This window comes from Adiantum capillus-veneris, chromosome 22 (assembly GCF_014529385.1).
Source record: "Adiantum capillus-veneris isolate H3 chromosome 22, ASM1452938v2, whole genome shotgun sequence".
In the NCBI taxonomy this organism is placed as follows: Eukaryota; Viridiplantae; Streptophyta; class Polypodiopsida; order Polypodiales; family Pteridaceae; genus Adiantum; species Adiantum capillus-veneris.
In genome coordinates this window covers 36,865,913-36,871,423 of record NC_140952.1, presented here as the reverse complement: position 1 = coordinate 36,871,423, position 5,511 = coordinate 36,865,913, and the positions used below count along the sequence as shown (strand labels likewise).

Sequence of the window (5,511 nt, the reverse complement as noted above, 5' to 3'; positions counted from 1 at the left end):
GTGCTTCGTTTGCCAAGATAATCACTCCTGGGTCCACTATGGGAGTAATTCGCATTTTCTCTTAAATCTGTTGCGATTTCTCGTTGTCGTTAAATGTTTTAGATAAGGTGACCCAAACGTAGCTAGATCATTGTTGTTTGCTACTTACTCAAGACCGGCTCTTCGTATAGGCTGATGCAACCTCACTCAACTCTCTCTGAAACGCAGTCAACTCTATCTGAAACACACACCATCTGTCTACTGCGGTTTTTTATGGCCGCGTCGAATCTTCTCATCAAGGCGACCCAAATTCAAATAGACCAGTGGTGTGTACTGCTCATGCCATGGGTATACGTGATCTAAACCCACTTGCCAAGGCTGCCTCTCCGTATATAGGCCGTCGCAGCCTCACTCAACTCCCTTTGAAACGCACTCCATCTGTCCCTCTGTGACCAACAACTCAGTGTTTTGAGCGTTCAACCACTTTGACACTAAACATGCCTTATTAACACTTTGAAAAAATGCAATCCATGTTTTTCGTTCCCCAAGAAAACCCCTCCTCACTTGGCTCTGAGAGGAATGCCCGTTTTCTCTAAAATCCACTGCGTTTTTCCGTCGTCATCGAATCTTGTAGCCAAGGCAACCCTAGTGCATCAAGATTAGAGATGTATGTTGCTAATGCCGACGCAAATTCACTGAGCTCCCTCTAAAACGCACTACATCTCTCTGAACAACAGCCGAGTGTTTCGAGCGTCCGAACACCTTGATACTAAACATGTCTCCTCAACTCCATTCTCGCGCCAATTAGAGGATTATACAGTGTCTCTGGAATCCACTACGTTTTTCTGTCTTTGTTCAACACATTATCACATTGTTTCACATTACAATATCATGATACGAAGAAGGAAGAAAACATTTTACATACAAAACTTCCAATATTTGCAATGGAAAACACATATTCACATTTACAGGCATTACAATGTCACAAATGAACAAGAAATAGAATGTAGTCGACAGTATGAATCCGTCGTGAACCACCAGATAGGTTATTACAACTTTTCAAATTGTAAATCTCAAATATTATTGTAGACAACTAGTGTTTGTCCATATCCCATAGTCATTGTTCTAACGCTTTTCTTTTGCCTAGCCACACTGCCTGTGCTTTCATAATTTTTGGAAGCTCATCCAAAAATGTTTTACTACTCTCCATGATTGTGAAGTATCGTCCCATATGGCTACCAAGCAATGCAAGAACACCTGTGTCTCCTCCATATTGCAGTACCACATCTCCCTTCTTGGTATACATGTTCAACATTTGATACAGATAGCAATGCCCACGTTCCATTCCTCCTGCGATCGACGAGAGGACTTGTGAGAATAGAAGACAAGTTGAGAAAGCAACAAAGCTACACAGTAAAAGCAATTACAGAAAAGGACGTACCTCTCAATGGTGTTCCATCTTCTTGCATGGTCCATTCGCTCTCTTGGATTGTATCCAGCCATGTGTCCTCATCGGGTTTCAGCACTTCAGCAATTGGGGCTTGGTTTTTCTTGAAAACGGTAAGAAGAAGTGATCTACAATCATATTAACATCCTTGCATACTGGTGTCTTGCAAACTGTGACTGTAGTGTATGCTGTCTCCCAGCCTGCGGCTATTGCAACATCATGTACCATTCGATGTTGGATAGGTATGCAAACAACAACAAATATGCCATTGTCATCTGCTGTCAAAAAACTCAGATGTGCAACTTTGCCGAATTGAAAAACGTCCATGTCATTCCATTCCTGTGTAGATGAAGACGGGATACCGTGCACGAGGCAATTTGGAGGCAACAACATGAATGAAGCGGACACTGGGATAGCCACCCAAACCCCATCTCGGACATACACACGGTCGTCCTTTTTCACTTGGCTTTCAATGCATGCCAGCATGGAGCCAACAATCTCATTTTCTTCCATGCTTGTATCTAAGAAGGAGATAGACACATTCTGCTCGTCGAACACTGAAGAACACAACCAACAAAACAAAGTAGTTGGTCAACAAAATACACCTCAAAAGATGATAGCATTAAGATTCTCAAAAAGGTCTTACAAAAACCTAGATCATCGCTCGCCACCATCTGTTGATCTCCCTCATGATGATCTAACAATTGCTCCAAGGACTGGGAGAATTCTTTAAGCTCTTTTTCATTTGGCCCAACCGCATCATGCTCTATATTAAAGATCATTAAAACGGTTCTCGTAAAGACAAGATTCTCGGATTCTTTTCAATTACAGGTTTTGTCATACATTTGCAACTCACTTCTTTTCTTTACTTCGCTTGAGGACGGTTTCTTTCCTATGTCTTTTGGAGTCCCGGTCTGCAACAAAAAACTCTTAGCGAAGTCACAGTTTCAAAATGATGCATTTTTAACGTTCCAAGATCAAAACATACTCTAGAATACGATACTTGGCCGACTTTATCAGATGAAGGGGCTGTTTTTTGTTGTTGTAGTGGTTTTTGTAGGTGTCTCCACCTGGACAGCCCTCCGTGCACGTTCCTCCCTCTCCTTGACAGCATTGTTATGCTGCAGTTCTTCGCTGGCAGGAAATTTGCCCTCTTTATACTCAAGAAACCAAGGGCACGAGTAATAAACTGTTTTGTTGAAGTTACGTGCCAACTGCGCTGGGTTGAAAATAATATCTTTCTTTGAGATATCCAAGACGTCAGATAGAGTTCGAGAGCTTCTGACGTTGAAGTTACGCCTGGTCAACCACCTACAAAATCAAAAGATGTTAGACCAATGTGCTTCTTTCTACATTGAGCTCTCCCAATGACAGAAGTGCCAAGAGCAATATTCCAACCTGCAAAGACATCTTTGACCGGCGTCTGTGAGTGCTTTCTTAAGGTCAGGGCTACCTCTTCTCGAAGATTTAAATTTTCCAAGCTTGTATTGGAACGCTTCAGTTCTGTGAGTCAACTTTGCTTCTTCTAGAAAGGAATCAAGCATCTCTCCTGGACCAAGCTTGGATGTGATATTTCTCATGTTGTTGTATAGAAAACGAGCTTTGCGCTCTATGTGTTCCATAGAACCTTCACACGTATCCAATCACGGAACGAGACATGGTCAACTGCAATAAAGGACATAGAGAATAATGTCAATTACATTGAGTGAAACATGTCATTTTTTATTCTGCAAAAAAAAAGGAACGATAATACCTGTCTGTGGAATATCCAAACTTTTGACATTTATAGGATCAGAAGAGGCCATTGCTCAAAGAATGTAAGTTTTCTTCTTAGGAGGCAGATCAGCACATGCCAGAACGTACAATCTATCCTCAGTAATCCACTTGGGCCGGTTAGTCCATTCAGTAGTCTGTAGTGTTCTGAACATATAATCAAATCAGCACTAGACATAGAGTAGTGATCCACAATAGCGAGTGCCTGCTTTGTCCTCCTCCTGCTCGGACCATCTGCCTCAAAAAAGCTTTCTTGTAGCGTTGTTGAAACTTTGAAGGTAGCATAGTGTCCTTTTCAGCTTGTAGTTGTTTCAAGGCTATAGCGTACTTGTCCTACAATGCATTCCAACCTTTGAGATGCGCACGTTGAGTGTGTAATAATAATCAATATCTAATTCTCCTAAATGATTTTCTCATATTAAACTGATCATTTAATGTGGGGAAGTGCCAGGGGAGAAAAAGCTAGAATATTGGTTAAGCTAGCAGACCGGCCACAGTAGGGATCCAAAGGAGGGAAAATAGGGATCCAAAGAGGGGGCCATCTGCAAAAGATCCATGTGCAACAATGGGCTAAAAAGACCCTAAGGTTCAGCCCATTAAGACTTCCAAAATGCTAAGGTTCCAAAATTCAAAGGTTGTGTCCAAAGGGTTAAAGCTTAGGGGGAATTGGATGCTTTGTGTGCTCTCCAAAGTCAACACACATCCCTACACATGAGGGGGCGAGCCCTTCTTCTAGGGGATGAGAGAGAAAGCCACACACACACACACACACACACACACACACACAGGCTCCCTTTACACAAAGGGAATGAGGGACACATGTCAGCTCCCTAGGCCAGATGCCCACAAGGTGTGCCCAATTTCTATTGGATGACCCTTGAAGTGGACCAATGAGAATTAAGCTAGAGTAAATCTAGTTTAATAATTCAAAAAACATTTAATAAAAGAAACTAATGAGAATTAAGTCTCCTAGAAGACTATTGGGCAGTCTCCCAAGGGGTCCAATGAGCATTCAGGAGCCCAATGGCTTGCCTGATTCCTATTGGCCAGGAGGCAAAGGGGGACACATGTCAGAAGGCTATCACTTATGCTACTTAATTGTCATTGGCTTAACTTGGGGAGAGCCAATGAGGGCTCAGCAAGAGCAAATAGCAAGAGGGCTTTCCCAAGAGAGAGAGGGGGATGATTTTTGCAAGGCATTAACACACACACACTCACACAATCTCATGTGTGAAGAAAGAGAAGACTATCTCTTCCCAAGCTTTAATGGAGAGCTCATCACCTACTCCAAGCTTGTGAGATAGAAGCCTACAACGACACACTCTTGGCATATGGATGCAAATCCAACCAAGAGCCAAGCTTCAATGCATGCTCATCTCCTCTACCAAGCTAATTACTAAGCTAAGCTATGCTAATATGAGTGATTATGTGAGGAGATGTACATCTTTCTCGTAAGATACTCCTTCTTCCTCTCAATCTACTCTCATACCTTGCTAGCTCTCACTATCTTCGAAGGTGTGTGAGGTCTTGGGTCTGAGAACGGGGATAATTCAAGTTGTGTTTGCTAAGTGTTTTGCTTAGTGCATGAAGCTTTCATCCTCATTGCACTAGCTAGTCTTGAAGAAACACAAATAATTGTATTGTACAATGTCTCTCTTGATGGGAGAAACCATAATACAAAGCCTTTTGGAGGGGGGACCGGCTCCATGCAAATCCAGTCCTCAACTGTTGTCATTAGCTTAATTTCTCTCTCTTTTGAAAGTATTGTCGATGCTATCTAACTAGGTGTTATGCTTTTTGTTGCTCTCTCCACCCAAGCACTCTTGTAATTCTCATTAGGAATCTATTCTAATGAAATGCCCACTATGTTCATGCTCATTTCCGCTACACACAAGTTATTAGGCCATTAAATGTTACATTGGTATCAGAGCACAAGGTTTCTCTTTTCTTGCTCAAGAAGGGAGGTCCTCAAGCTAGCTACAAATGGTTGGTATTATTAATTTCCTGTGAGTAAGTAGAATAGGGATTTTTCAGCCTTGTAGTGCGCCTGCCTTCGTGAAATTAACGGGGCATCACCGTTGAGAGCTATGGTCTTAATAGTGGAGTCCTACGGGGCTTGCCTACGGCTTAACCACTATTGAGCTATTAGAAGCTTGACAGGAGCCGGTGCTGTTTTGGTGTCGAAAGACCCTCTCTTCTATTCCTTGCAATTAATGGTATTCGAGCCGCGGGTACAGTAGCTTGAGTGCTTTTTCTAAAGGGGTAAAGAGGAGTAGCAACTAGGGCTTGAAGTGCCAAAGTACACCTAAAAA

At 42.4% G+C, this 5,511-nt stretch overlaps 1 pseudogene; it reads right to left on the bottom strand.

Annotated features, from left to right (window-relative positions):
- Nucleotides 1-1,062: 1,062 nt before the first annotated feature.
- Nucleotides 1,063-3,231, bottom strand: LOC147429170 (uncharacterized; annotated as a pseudogene).
- Nucleotides 3,232-5,511: the final 2,280 nt, after the last annotated feature.